Source organism: Bombus huntii, chromosome 7, assembly GCF_024542735.1.
Source record: "Bombus huntii isolate Logan2020A chromosome 7, iyBomHunt1.1, whole genome shotgun sequence".
In the NCBI taxonomy this organism is placed as follows: Eukaryota; Metazoa; Arthropoda; class Insecta; order Hymenoptera; family Apidae; genus Bombus; species Bombus huntii.
In genome coordinates this window covers 10,876,037-10,892,606 of record NC_066244.1, presented here as the reverse complement: position 1 = coordinate 10,892,606, position 16,570 = coordinate 10,876,037, and the positions used below count along the sequence as shown (strand labels likewise).

Below are 16,570 nucleotides of genomic sequence, written 5' to 3'. Positions count from 1 at the left end.
TTAACGTGTTGAATAAACATGTAACCTCTGCGAAGCAACGTTCAAAATTGAAATTTTAATAAAGTACGTAAATTATTGCATTTATTCGTATCAAACAGCACAAAAGGCTTATATTAACAGACGCAATAATTAATTTACTTCTGGCTTACTTTCCAACACAACCTGTACGTACTATCCTACGCTGTATATCCTCCAACTTATTTTAAAGTTCGGTTTATTTACAATTTCTCAAACGTGTTAAAAATTTTCATTCTTTTTCGTAACAAAGTTTCGTCCTTTTAAGGTGAACAGATCGGGTATGCGTTTTCTACGACACGTTTTAAAAGAGTAAAATAAAAATGTAACTCTACTTCGAGGTATCCTTTACCTGTTATTGTACAAGTACAGTCTTCTCAACAGCTGCGCATCGTGAAAAATATCTAACGATTTTCGGTCGATCCCTAAAAAGGTACAAGCTCACAACGAGGCATCCGTGAAAATAAATGAAGTACAAGCTAACTAAACTAGAAGCACGTACGAACAGCGTACTAAGAACGCACTGATTCGATGTTACCCTGTTTAATACCTCGTCAACAAGCGGCTCGATGATCGAGAATAGATCCTCGGCCAATTATAGATGCCTCGGTCAAAAATAGCCTCGATAAGATAGCATGCGAGCTCAGGAGACCGACGAGATTAACCACGATCAGAAAACTCAGACGATGCTCGTCGGCAGACACTCTTCGGAGTATGTAATAGTTTGCACAGAGTAATTTGCGTGCGTCCATTCGAAAAAAAAAAAAAGAAATCCCGACTGTCACTCCGCGGAGGGACCAACCGGCGTGCAAACAGTTTTATAACATCCGAGTGACACGATCGTGAATTCCAACGAGCAACGGGCGCAATAAGACTCGCGTTTGCCGGTTCAGACGCTAAAAGCCAAGCAAATGCGCTGAAAGCCGGCGCATCGGCGCTTAATTAAATTAAATCTAAAATCAATTACCGACGTGTACGTCGCTTCCGTGCGAGCGTCTAATCATGCTGGTACTCGTGGAACCAGATGGAGTGAAAAGGAAAGAGAAATACACTGGTAGAGACAAAGCGACGAGAACGGAGAGAGAGAGAAAGAGAGAGAGAAAGAGAGGAGGGCCAGAGATAGTTGGCCGCGCGGCAAAAACATAAATCCTCGTAAAGCAACGCACGTGAGTCCATACCGGTTACGGGACGCCAGCAATTATGTAAGTATTCCGAGCCGATGGTCGACGATTAAATCTTCCAGTAACTATGTGTGTGCTCTGTTGCCAGTGTTCTCTTTGTACGCGTGCACGTGTATAGGTATGTGTAAGTCGCGCTGCTGTGAGCTCGTGATCGTTAGGCCAGAAGATAGCGTGGGATCTCTCTCTTAACAGTTTTTATAGAGCTGTTTAGCGAGACCGTCCGCGATACGGGACTTTCAGCGGATGATTAAGCCTGTTGAACAACCGATAGCTGTATGTAGGTACTTACGCGCAACGTAAGTACGATGCTGTTCTGCTCTGTTCTATTCTGTTCTGTTCTTGTGAAAGAGCTCTTAAAATTATTCCAAAGAAGCAATTGAAAAAATATAAGATGCCTTATTTCCGGAAACACTTGCAATAATCTACGTGATAACGAGTAATGGGCGGTTTATGAATAGAGTATCTATAAGTTTGTACGTGGAAGTGTCTACAATATTTTTTTCCTGGTTAATGTCTTTCGGTGCTTCGAAATTTATCTTGAACGGTTTGAACCTTCGACCCTGCGAGACGTTTATTATCGCTAACCAGAATCTATTCTCTTCGCCCACGAGCGTGTATTGTAATCCTAACTAATAACACGATTCGGTGATATTAGATTTTTGAAAACTGCAAAACACTGTTTTTGAATGTAATACAATACGTTATTTTGTAATCAAATTGATTAGCAAGGAAACTAACGCTCGTAAAAAATGACGAAGTATCGTTTTTATCATTGTCGGTTTGGAATACTAAAAAGTCTTAAAGAACCATCCGTTTTTTAACATATCTTTTAAGTCGTATCGCTTTTATAGCAAGAGTGCGATTTATGGGCTAGAAAAAATTCCACTGTTACGGAAATTTATACTTTCGTTAACCATTTCATACGAATATCGATAATTTGTCGTAACATCGACAGAAAATTTTTGTATAAATAATTTACTTATAGCGATAGTAAGTAATTTGTTTATCAATACCTTTGTACGCTAATAATGCTAATCTGATTATAAATTATAAGAAATATTTACGATATTAAGTAAAGGTATTTTATTAATCTTTTTTTTCGTATTTGGAGTGCAAATTATTTTATAATATACAAATGAAAAAACATTCCTTTATATACATTACAATCACTCGTTTTTCTTCCATTTCTACGTGAATTTCTTGCATATATTTTTACATATGATATAATATTTATTTTATCGCTAAATGTTGCATATCTATTTGTATTAAATTCTATGAATCAGTTTATTTCGCAATGAAACATAAATTAATACGTAATGCAACGATAAATATGTATCGACGTATTTTCATTAACATGCCATTACGATTTATATCGGACCTTTCAGTACCAAATATTACACTTCTTTAATTGAATAATCGCTATTACCAAACGCGGACCATTAAACACCTGCTTTCTACATGCACACAATGCAATTTATAACGTTTATTACCACAATCTGAAATCGTTTAAAGTGCTACCTCATCCACAGAAAATCTCGTATAATTTATCGCAATACACGGAATAACGCAATCGATATAATTCGTTGCGATATTGTTTCGGGGACAAAACGAGAAATACCATTATTACTATAAATCACGACCAAACAGAAACACCCATCCTGTATTCGATTAAGCCTAAAATCAATTACAGATACCCGCAGAATTTCCGAGGATCGTTCGATCGGTCAAAAGAAACGAGCAAGAAGAGCCACGACGGATTGAACGGATCGTAGTTAGAAAGCAAAAACTCAGATCCTCGTATAAACCGGCACACGTGACTCTATACGGTTGCGGGATGCCAGCAATTATGTAACTATTCCGTGCCGATAGTCGACGATTAAATCTTCCAGCAACTATGCGAAATGCAGCGCACATATTTCTCTACACAACGGGTGTACCATAATTTTCTCCGTACTGATCCTGATTTCTATTACTGTAGCGTAAAAGTTGTTATTTATTGAAGCATAGATAGGAAAGATAGTACTCTTGGTAAAATGGTATTTTGTTGATTTTTTATCTAGAAAGATATAGATTACCGTATTTGAAGTAAAAAAAAAGGTATCACACTGCGTGGATTAAAAGAACTTTACAACCGCAATTATGTATACATATATATGTACTTCTTCTGATCGTTTAGAATTTATCGAAGCAGTTAAACATCTACAGCAACGAGATCTCGTGTTTGTCAATTTCTGATTAATTGTTACAAGTGCGACAATCTGGAACTGATTTAAAAACGTTCATAATTTTATTACGCGAGAACTATGAATTCGGATTTCCTTCCTCATGAATCTAACACTTACGAGAAAAACGACGGAAAGTAATAAAACGAACACACTGTGTGGCGCATCCAAGTCGATAGTTCTACTTATAAACGAACAATCTTATACACCCTGTACAATCAATACCTCAATCAATACAATCAATCGCCCTGTGTATCAATAAATCTCCACTTGAAAAATAAACCACTAGATGATAACAATCATTAACTAAGAATAAAAAGAGTAAATAAGTGAATGAATTCACAGAAGCCACTACATTGAAATATAACCAGTAGCTAGTTCATTTTGGTTCTTATGTTAGGGATAACTACAAACATCCCTTCCGGTGGACTTTGTAATACGAAGAATAAACGAAGCTTGGCCATGGTTTATTTATCCGGTGATTTAATCGATTCGGAATAAAAGGTCCAGCCACGGATTGACCGCTGATTGGCAAGAAATCGACCGGCACGCCGAAAAACTGGTATTAGTTACGGCTGAACAGATAAAATCGTCTTTCGTTCTGGCCACGAACGAAACTGCGGACGCTACGAGTACGGACGAGTTTTTCTGCGAGTTATGGCAGCCAAGGCGACACGAGCATTTGTAGGTTTGCGATCAACGAACTATCTCTCGACCATCGAAACTGCCCGCAAGAAATCAGTCCGAACGGAGACACGCCGAAACAGACTTTTTCCAATGCTCCTTTCACGACAAGAAAAGTTTTATGACGAGGGTGGATTGATTCGATAGACGATCTCGACCGTCTTGATTCGAGATTAAGCCAGCTTGCCCTTGCTTTTGAAGCAAAGACCACAGAGTAATTTCGTGAATTTGTAGTATAAATCTCAATCGATATCACATATCACGCAACAATATTATAAATTACGAGCTCAATAAATCGTGTAGCGATCAAATTAAAACAAAAATTAAACTTTTAAGGGTAGGAGGTTACTGACAAACGAACAAAAAGTATTATTTTCACGGTAAATGAAGGAGATATGGGAAAAACACGACAAATCATTTTTGTTGATCCTTTTATTTTGAGTTATTTCGTAGCTAAGCTTCAAAGATATGCCTCTTACGAATAAATAACGTCTATGAGGTTTCTCATATTTAATATTAACTTAATATTAATTATAAGAAATTATATAATGAAAATTGCTCGAGGTGCACTGTTTAAGGTACAGAAATATATATATTTAGTTTGACAATGGAATAAAAGGACGATTTTGATAACATGGCACTGATTAACTATGTATTACATTTTTTGCATGTCAATCACGATTATTTATAAGTTTTTACCTCTGAAGGAAGGTAAATGTCCTTGTTTTATTTGAAACAATAAAATATTATTCTTTAACCATATATACTTGAAAAAGTAAATTATACTAGCATTAATAATATCCAATGTTAAGATATTTTATTGCTTTGTGTAAATTATTCTTATAAGAGAGACTAATTATCTCAACAATTCTTTATATTAGATACATAACGCATAGTATAATTAATGATTACCAATGAATGTCAATTATTAACTGAGTAATTACTTCCAATAGCAAAGGGAATTGTATATATTCGCGCATGATAGCCCTCAGTCAATTGGTTTGCTATTTTTATTCCCACGTAACACGTTTTCTTTATCGATCAATAGGATTCCTGGACAATTATTTCCCCAACCGGTGAAATAATTATCTGCAAACACGATAATAGTAATTACCGTTTTACATGAAGCTGAAGGAAGCTTTTCGCTGGAACACGATAATAGTTCCTTTAGAAAAACCCAATTCACCATGATATCATCTTATTCAACTGAAATACGCAAAAATCGCGCGTATTTTATAGCCTTCGAGAATCAAATTAAAAGACGATTAAACTTTCTATTAAATGAAAGATAAATGATATTATATCGAATCAAAAAAGCTCTTTTATCTTTCCTTCTAAAAATGAGAAATTTTTTCAGAGAGTAAAAGAAATAAAAAGCTGTTTCAATTTGCGTTCATTATACATACAAACAGCATTTTAAAATTCCATTTTCACATTAGAATTTCCATCACGCTAAAAGGATATATTATATAAATAGCATCGTGATAACGTTATCAAAAGTATTCACGTAACTCTTCGTCTTTTTCAACAGCGATTACAATGGATCTCACGTTCCCTTAGTTACGGCAATTACATGTCGCTATTGGTTTACCTAACTGTAGTAATTGCCATGAACTGGCTATTATAAAATTCAATGAACTACTATATTCATCGCGAACCAGGTTATTAAAGCCTACTACGCGGATAACATCCTATAATTAAACCGATCTGCATTCCGAACTTCAACACGACAACTTCGTGGGATTACAACGTGCAACGTTTAAATTTCAAAACTAATCCAAAGCACAAATTTTAACACAGATTTTAACACAGATTAACATAATGGATCATTAACTGAACAAATATTTTAGTAATCTTTTGAAAGTGTATGCCCGATAATTTTTACGTTCGAGGTAATCATGACACTTTCGTTTTGTGAGAATGCTACTAAAATTTCAAAGTCTTTTACATATAATACATTTATACAAAGTATCTATAATTATTCAGATATTTTCATGAGCCATCGTACCTAAAAGCGTACCTAAAACCGTTACCGTTTCGTATCCGATTAAGTGGGAGGTAGCAAAACGGGAGCAAAAGCGGAGAAAAACGGGAAACAAGCAGACGCTTCCGTTCAACGCCTCGAATAGGACGAAGATCGTTGCACGATCAATTTACTTCACGTCGTTTGCACGAAATCTTTAACTCGGCAGTTAGTCGAGTTTATGGAATGCTTGAGTGCACGACGTGACCCATACGATCTATATTACGATTACGAGGCTGTTGGTGCTCGGAAGGGTTGTTTCAGTGTGAACGTTAAAACGGCGACTAGATCGGGCCGCGTAGCGTGTTTTCGTAATTGTTCGACCCACGCAGAGTGTGCAAAAAATTTTTACAGTTTACAGGACATCGTGTTCGCCGTCGCAGGCAAGCCAACCTCCTCCTCGAACGCGCGAAGTCAAATCGTTATTTTCCAGAGGTCATGTTGCTGACCCTGGTGTTTTTATCGCGATGTTTTACAAGCAACGATCTAGCATCCATGGTTCACTATACGGCGTCGCAATAACGACCATGATGTAGGGATTCGCGTGCAGCAACTTTTTAACCCTTTCTGTACGGTCGTTTCTGCTAAAAAGCAATCGCGTACTAAAGTTATACGAGATGCGTTATTTACAGTTATGCTGGTAGAATTTCTATCGGTTTAGATATTGGACTATGTATATGGCTAAATATAGAGGCTGTCTTATGACTGGCAGGGAATGACCATATCTCATGAAGTATCGAGAAAATTTTATTTAAATATTTGACACGATAAATATTTTAATCGTTTAAAAATATCATTCACGCGTGTTGCTTCTTGCCAAAAAGGATTCAAGACATTACTTCTTGAATTATAATGTCGTTCTCGTTAAATAGTATAACTTTTTCTAGCAGATGATTACGACGAACTCGTTTCCCTAAAACAGTTTTCGACTTAATTATTCTGCATATCTTAAAATTGACGAGTTTTGAGATGCGTCATCATCGTGGCAAAGCAACGGTACCTATGCCTAGATAAAACGATTTTGTTTGTTAAAGTTTACTTACAAAAGAGTGTTCGTCAACGTGTTATTTTTCTATTTTTTTAATAAGAACTTTGTGTATACCGTAACTGAGAAAAAGGACAGACGCACACATAAGCCGACACCATAAATGCGATATTGATAGCGTGATTCGCTTCTTTTATCATTTTTTACAGAAACTATCTGGAAAAATGTGAGCGTTGTATTTCGGGGGAATACAGTTCCTCTTGTGGTAGCAAGAGAGTAAAAAAAAACAAACAAAAATCGATAGGATCGCCGTTATTGGAAATCCGAGCGAATTTGAGACGAACGTAGCGAGCTTTGTGAAGATTTGTATCCTATTTTCATCTATGGAAATATCGATGCTACGTGGGAAAAAGTGGTTGTAAAAAGTGTTGGGGAAAAAGAATAGCCGAAAAGCAGTAGATTTTGGTGATAAAAGATCGTCGCTTTTGAAAGATTTAGATTAATATGTTCACCAAAAGTAGTATTTTATAAGATTGCTTTTCTAAATAACCAAAATATAATTGTTTCGTGCAATTTACTTTAGAAACTACTTTGTATACGCTACTGAGCATATTGTTTCAATAAATTTCTAAGCTATATGAAGAAACGTTATCCTTTCTTTAATATAACATCTAAATCCATTGCAAAGTTCTTCGTGATAACACATTTCTCATTTGTTCTCAAAAGTTAAACATTTCCTAACAAATTTTATATACAAATTCTCTAAATATCTCTACGGGAAAAGGGGAAATAAAATGCCGGAACAAGTAGCAAACGGTCTCTATGTTCATCGTTATAAAAAGAGATTTCCAAGCGGATCAGAGACGGGCCGGAGGCAAGCACAATGGAGAGCTGAATTCTAATTGAAATGTCTGTGGACAGAACATGAACTGGCAGAGATGTGGCTTCGTAGGCGCGTTAATAAATATGACGCTAAAAACGCGCGGGTCATTCTCCCGACCTCTGTGAAATGAAGATGATGGTGCAGACGTTCAAGAGTAAGCCGGTTATTTCATTCGTACCAGCCAGATATTAAATGCATCGTTTATTTTAATCTGCGACGCCGCACCATCGCGTTATGTACATCGTGTGCATCGAGCGCTTTGCAGCGAAAAACGTTGTTGCATCGTGGCGCATAATCGCGGGAAGAAGCACCTGGATAACGACGACCGAAGTGTGTTAGTCACGATTACGCCAATCCTTTTCTAATCGAATTCGACCATTCTCCTTGTTAGCGTGCTCTTGTGATCGTTTTCTGTATGAAAAAGCGAAATTGATCCGAGTGTATATAAAGATAGTTCTTTATTAAGTGAAACAGATGTTGAAATTGTTTTAAATATTCGTGCGTTTGTTACGTTCTACTTGGAACTTTATTCGCGTACCTATAATCATTGAGAAATCGCGAAACAAGCGATTAACGTTTAAATAGGAAACAATTAATACATTATAAGGCGAAACGAGATCGAGAAAATTGGAATCCAGAGAACGAGCATGAACAGTCGAACGTTTGTTCTACGTCCAAATAAATTGCTCCGTGGTATTGGTCGTTGAAATATCACCAGAATCAACCAATAGAGACCGGAATGTCGACGTTTTTTCCGTGAGACGCCGCGCTTATTTGCGACGGCTTAGGTCGGAGCTTTACACGGCGCGTCCGGAGTAAAACAAACGGTGCAGTAAATATCCATCTGACACATCTATAAAGCCAATAATTGCATCGGCCTTGAAGCTCGCCGGCGATCGTCACGGTTCAAGCAACTCCGCGGGAACGACTGTTCCCGCCGAAACGTCAAATTTATTCCTGCGGAGCTAAAAGGCGAGAAGACAACCGTCGACTGCCCGTTGTTCCAAAGAGATTGTACGCGTTGCAATACGCCGAGTGACAATCAAAGTTAAAGTTACAACGAGCTTTTTGCTCTTCGACTATTTATTCTTATAAAGCGCAGAGATGTTCGGATTAAACGCCACGCTTAACCCTTTGTCCTGATGATACATTACGTATTCGTTTTGTAGTAATTATAGCATTACTTACATTAACCTTTATCTGTCAGAGGCTGAGTCATTGTCGTCACCAAAGTCGAATTTATATTTGTATTTGTAATCGAGATAACTCTGGGATTGTGTTTTATAGCGATCAAACAAAGAACTGAATAGAAAGAATTTCTATTTCTGTCTAACAATAGGATTTATACAAAAAGTAATTTTTTAGTAATCTGGTGTTAGTTCACTATATCGAATTTTGAATAATACACGTGTACTCTTTTCGTTTTCACAGTGCGTGCGATATTTCGATAAAAAATAGTCAATTGACTATAAAATCAATCAAAAGGATTATCGAATATGACTTCACGAAACAATATTTAACTTTTAAATAGGATTTTTAAATAGGATAATTGTGCGTGTATACCACTAAAAGTAACGAAATCAATTAAAACGAAATACACGTAATGTTCAACGTTCCACTTCACAACGAGTTCCAATCATCCGCCATCAATCACCGTAAAACAATTTCAACTCGCCAGCAGCTTTGTTCATTTTCAAACTCGATTCATCTCTCACAATAGAAAAACGATCCTCGAGGAATTGGATTGACACGTATGTACGTACGCGCCAAACACGGCTATCTCATTAAAGTCACTGTATTATCCGACCATTAGAACAATCGGGTAGACCTGTCCGATGGAATCCGTCAGGGATATCCACCATGAAAGATCAACGTCAAACGTCAACCTAACCTTACGGCCTGCTTACGGTGATTCCGGTCTGACGACCGATTTTTATTAATAGTCGTGCACAAAGAGAGACGAAGAGTTTGCGAGTGTCGTTAAGGGTCCATAGGGATCTGGACGACGTGGCAGTGTGCTCGACTAAAGTACGACCGGCATAAATATCGGCGATGCATGTCCCCTGGAACGGGCGCAATTAGAGACAGAAACGCGAGTAAAGAAATCGAGGAACGACGGAATGGGAAGAGAGGAAGGGGGTGGGAAACAGAGGGGAACCAGTCGACACCGTGAACAGTACCACGAAGTCGTGACCCAGCGTCGGAATGGAGTTATCGGCTATGAACCGGCTGCTAGAGAGCCAACCCGCGGCAGCGTGGATCTCGAAGGCGTAAATTGGTCGAGGGGGATCGTTTTATTACGAGAGGGGGATGCTAGGAAGGGCCAAGGGGGATGGAAGAGGCAAGGAAAAGGGACCACGGTCTCTGGCCACGAACTGGACGGTCACTGTGTTGCCTTCTCTCTTTCATTCTGTCTTTGTGCACGGGCTTCTTCTTCTCCCCCTGTTCTCGCGTTTTGTTCTTCCTATACAGTACGAGTACGCGAACGAAGAGGTGCCGGGACACCGTTGTGCTATACTACGGCGGCATACCATGGGCAAACCGTACCAAACCGTGCCGCTCCGTATCCGTGCCTCCTGTGCGGAATTTTGCTCGCTGACGATCAGCGGTTCTCATCGTTGGAACCTTGTTCCCATCTTTTATGGTTCGCGTTTAAAAGGCCGACGAAACCTTTTTTCTCTGTCTATATACTTGATCGTTATTGCCCTGCATTGAATGTAGTACTGAGTTACGGTTAGTGGACGAGCGTACCTTTTCCCAGAGTACCTTTTTCGTGTTTGTAATATGTGAGATTGGTTTCTACGAAGTCAGTTAAATGGGTCGTTTATTGTTCCTGAAATATTCCTCTGGTATTGGATAATCAAGATTCGTGTTTAGATGGTAATCTAAATATGTGTAAATGTCTATGTGTTCAAGTTTTAGCAGTTAAAACTCTACGTATAATCGGAATTTTATTTGATCATCGGAATGGAAGTTGCATATATATATATATTTTTACTTCAATGGAAGCTAACAGTTGCTCAGAGGAAGAATCTAATTTCTGCGCTTATTTCTGAATCTATTTTCGAATTTTTGCATTACATAGCAATATTTCGTCCTGCATTAGAAAATCGGAGAAGAACGGATGTGACGAAATAAATAATTTAAAAAATAAATAAATAATTAAAACACATTACTGTTCGTACTCGCATGCAGATTTCAAGATTCGTAATAAAACCATCCACGTAAATCTTACATATCGTTGCCTGTACTTATCTTGTAACCAAAAAATTCCACTAATATTAATTTTCCATTAAGCGCTTCATAACGAATCGACGCTTTAACCGTCAAAATAAACCGATATTGATCATGATCGATAATTGTATCATTTAATATTCGTTTACAATAAACTTAAGCTAACCAAGTCTTACCCAAAACGTGAAAAATTAAACATTCTATTTACGCGGATAGATGCAGGATAAATCTATTTCGCCAAGGAGGAAATTTCTCTATTGTGCAAGTAATAACTCCACTGGTAATTTCTGCCTCTGACTGTGAAAGACAGAGGACGGTCTGTCGATGATTGATGTCAAACGACGGACAATTAACTCGGTTGTGTCCACGTCCGTCTATCCATATCAATCAATAGTCACTTGAATCGTTAGAAATCTTACGGTTTATCGACAATAAATCGTCTTGTATCCCGTTTTCGACAAAGCACCGTCTCAATTATTGGCCGAGATTAAAAGTGCAATTCATTGTTTGATACGCGGATCGACCTTGAATTCCGAGGCACAGCATGAAACAAGCAGAATCGAACTGGTGTGTGCGTAACTATGGTGCGAGAGAGGGTTCACGGCTGCTTCGTGCGCCATAAATATTCCGGTGAACGCGCGAGCGCGGCGTTACTGGTTATCGCGGTCCCTGGCTCGACGATTAACCGCATTTAACAAACTAAATTTTACGAGCGAAACGCGGCCGGCTCGTTCGCGCCAATTGGACCGCGCGTCGAGACGTCACGCCGAATGGTTACGCGATTTCCTAGAATTTTCCGCCGCCCGATCCTTTCGATTGCCGTGACATGCAACTGCACGCGAAATCAATTTAAAATTACGATTTCAGCCTGAAATATACGAGCGCCCGTTCTTGTGTGAGTAACGTGACGATACGAAAATAACAGAGGACGATAATGGGACGATAAATTAAATTAGAAATATACATACTGACCGTATGTACGCTTTTGTAAGCACATTTTTTCATTCGAGCATTAGGAACCTATGTTATTGTTGATGTAAATTGTCACACGGACTTTCGCGATGACAATTATACGTATCCTGTTTTAAGGCTGGTGTGTAAAATATTTCATTGAACAGTTATTTCAAACGATGATTTCCGATAACTGATGACTTGTACGAATAACTTTCCAATAACTGTGAAATATGTATAAATAGATGGAAAGTATAAAACGTCCCACAAACTATATAAAATTTTACTCGCTGTTACGCGACTCATTATTTCTCTCCATTTAGTACGTTGTAAATCAAAAATCGATTTCACATTAAGTCACGGAGATTAAACAACAGATTCAAATTCGGACGCTACATCGCTACGTATTAATTGCAAACTCGATCGGTTTTCGTTCCCTGAAATATATTTCATACGGTTATATCGACAATTACCTCATAAAACAGTGAATATCTATTTGATGTGTGCGTGCTTTCCACTCGCAGAAGTTGATCCGCGATTGCTTTCGAGCGTTATAAATACTTTTATTAACGTCAAATTACACGCCGACACCCATTACGCTCTTCATTTGCGCTTAGTGAACAGCATGTTATATGAAATATAATAAACCGTTATCGCGCTTGGCAAGAATAATTTACTCGCTGAAAATTGATCTACCGCCCGTGTTTGCAAATACAACATGGTATATAAAATGTACGAATACACCATGAACGCAGGATCGTTATTTCGTTGAAAGCAGATCGTAAATTGCTTCTTACGTACAGATGCATACTTTCATTCATAAGTAGTACAGTAGTATCCTTTCGAATGTTGCAAATATTTCTATTGAAGTTCCCATGACTGATGACCAATTTTACGAACCTTATTTGTAGACGTTGAAGGCGATCTGTAAAAGATTTTGTAAAAAATCGAGCGTATATTAATCAGCGGCAAAAACAGTTCAATCGATTTACGTTAATACTTTTCACATGAAGGTTTCACGAGTTCCTTGACTTTTCATCAGATTATAAATCCCCTTTCTCTAAATGTCCAACTTCAGCAATCCGAACGAAAGTTAAAACGTTACAAATGCTTGCCTTTGAGTGGGATAGCTGCTTTCAACTCGACTTTCCATGGATTATTTAACAGAGGGAGCGGTATATGAAATCCGTGGACGCGGCGATCCGTTTAACGAAATTAATTTCGCCGTTGGCAACGAACGCATAATCGGCCGGGATCGTAATTTGTGGCGTGTCGAACCAAGCGACGCGGAAGCGAGAGCGCGTCACGATTACGCCACGAAACATTGGAATCGTTGGACGAGCGTAAACCCGACAAAAGAAGGTCTCCTTCTATGGTACGTGGGCCATAAATATGTATTCTATAGGTTTCGTTCTGGTGCAGGAACGTACGCATCGATGAGTCCGAGTTATGCGTAGACGTGCTAATAACGAGCCGATTCTCTATTCCGCCGCGAATTCCACCCCTCTATTACACGGCACGCTTCCACCCCAGAATTTATAGACACCGTCGGCGTTCCGATATTCCCGTGAGCTTGAAAGTCGTCGTTTCCCAGAAACTCGTCGAAAAATCGACCGGTTATTTATTCCACGCGGCGTTCTCGTTTGGCTCATTAACATGGAAATTGAGTTACTCCTAATCACCCCGAGATCGGTTAACGGCGACCAGCTTGAAATGCCTCGAACGCTTCAGCGTATAAGAGACTGGAAAAACGTGTTGTAAGATAGGTTTCGAGTGCTAGTTGGTTTTAATAATTAACGGTTAATAGCTTTAATAGGTTATGAGAACGTTGAAGAAAAAAGAGACTATTCCCTTATATGCATAATGTTGTCATTTGATAGCCTATCCACTGTAATATGTTAGTACTTGTAAAATTTCTTTGTAATTTAGTAGATACGTATTTATGTTTGTTAGCACGTAAGATGTCTGTATAATCGAATAAATTGAGCGTCTGTCTTTAAATAAACCTCGTTATGTTTCATTATCTTATTATTTCTATAACCATGCCTCGCTATTATTTGCTGATATTGCCTTATTCTGCATTTATTATTGGGGGAAATATTTTTAAAAGATTCTTCGTCGGAGAAATGTAACTATAAATGAAAGGAATTATGTAATTCATTAAATAGCGTAATACTTTTCTATACCAATCCCACCTTCATGGAAAGGAATTATATGCTCCCTTAATTACTCGAATAAAACCGTGCTATGTTAACCCAGGATAATAAAACTGCATTATTAAATATATGGTAGACTGAATTTACATTTAAAGGATAACGTGTTAAAAATGATACGCGTAGCCGAACGTACTGCACAGAAAAATAATTCGGCTGTCAAATAAAAACGCTATCGTCATTCTTTAAAAGGTTAAATTAGCCGCGAAAGTGGCTTGATTCAACATAATTCGCGTGCCTCATTAAAGTCGATTAACATCGTGTCTTTACACGTTTCGCGTATGAATATACATGAGGACCATAAATTTTCCCGCTTAAATATTAACGTTTAAATAACAGCACGATAATTTCCGCTGTTTACCTCTGTTCAACAAGGTGTTTGCACGGCGCTGTTCAGAAGCACGACAAAGGAGGGGGAAGAGAAAAAAAAAATAAAGAACAGAGAAAAATGAGTATGAGCCTGAGGTGAGGAATATTAACTGTTCGAAGAAAGAGAAGCGTAGGGGTCTCGAAGCGAGGAATTGCTTTTATGAAGGGAAGAAAGATAACGAGCTCGGATAAACGGCACGACATGTTGTTCGCCATGCAAACGAGTACAAACAAATAACGTAACTGTCCAGGACCGCGATATGTCGTCGTTTAACCGGCCAATACAAACGTCCGACTATTAGCATAATCGGAAACGATATCCATCGATAAACTCGGCTGACTTGCCACAATTCACAACGCGTGAACCGAACATTTTCTGAATTTAACAAGTAGGACTCGTTAGTGGCAATGATAAGATAACGACAAAATTAATGCGCTACTAAGTTTGTTCGTGGCGATGGTTTTAATGTAAAATATAACAGTCTGTGTATCTCGTGACCATTAAACGGTTCAATGGCGAAATCGAGAAACGTAATGAAACGTAGGTTCCAACAGCGTTGTTTCTATTAACGATAAGGTTGAAATATTTAATATTTGTCTACAAACTTACGCAATATGAGTATTTTATAGTGTATGTGTTTGACGATAAATCGACCAATATTTAGCTAACATTGAAAATGTATCAAAGTATACGATTAAGCAGTATTCACGGTGTTTCAAAAGCTGTGACACTAGCACATAATCTTCCAAAATTGGAAACATTTATTTTAACGCCGCTTTCACCTATTGCTTTTTTCATTTCACTTATTTAACTTTTTTCGGATCGTTCAATGAAAAGATGTAATAGATTCAATGCCTGATTTTGAACTCGAATACAATAATTTACATTTTACTTGTACAATGTAAAATAATTTATATTATATGTGTTTTTCACTCTGATATCTACTTTATCAGAATATAATTGGTCATTTGTAGAAAAATGTATGTTTATCTTTTCTCAAAATTTGAAACCAATAATCATTTATATTCATTACCTAATTAATGAAATTTATAAAGTAGCTGTAGATATTTCTAGACATAAATATACTATCGTAATGTAACCGGTTCGTTTTATGTCTCAATAAAAACATTGAATAATCGATTCTATGACAGTTTGCCCTGTATTAATATCAGAACAAGAAGTATATATTGTACAATACAATTTTAAGACTAATTATAAGCTCAAAAAGAAATATGTTTATATGTCGTCATTAAATTCTTCTATTTTAAAATCACACAGAAGGAAAATGATATGGAAGCTTAATAACGATTATCCCATCGATGGATATTTTCTATTTACAAACTTATCGAACTTAAAATCTCATCTTTACCTATATATGTTACGCTATCCAGATCGTCAAGTTACAATTTAATACGAATTATACCTAACCATAAATATCTAACCTAAATTCTTCGTAAGCGCTTAAAAATTCAATACTCGAATTTCGTCGTCACAACCATTGTACAGTCACTTGCTTATTGTTAGTCGAGTCGACACGGTGAATCAGAAACGAGATTGCGGCATCGAAATCACCGCGAAATCGTGCGGGACAAGTCCCGGGACTTGTCGCCTGTTCCGCCTGTATTTCACAAACGGAGCCATTATAATGACATTTAAACGGCGCGCCGCAGATTGTACAGCGACGGGCATAACCTTTCCTAACCGGCTGATTTATTTGGCACTGAGTTGAACCAACAAGCGGTATCGTGAAGAATTACGAGGGCGTGATGAATCTAATAAAATGGCCGTGCACTCTGGCCCTCAATTCGT

General features: G+C 37.8%; 1 protein-coding gene and 1 long non-coding RNA gene across 4 annotated transcripts in view; one reads left to right on the top strand and one right to left on the bottom strand.

The window, feature by feature from the left end:
• Positions 1–16,570, bottom strand: part of LOC126867402 (mucin-17-like) — a 381,530-nt gene that overhangs the window by 48,959 nt on the left and 316,001 nt on the right. The gene's annotated exons all lie outside the window — the stretch shown is intronic.
• Positions 368–7,535, top strand: LOC126867422 (uncharacterized). The gene is made up of 2 exons (XR_007690294.1): positions 368–1,217; positions 7,320–7,535. It is a non-coding gene; the product is annotated as an uncharacterized LOC126867422 (long non-coding RNA).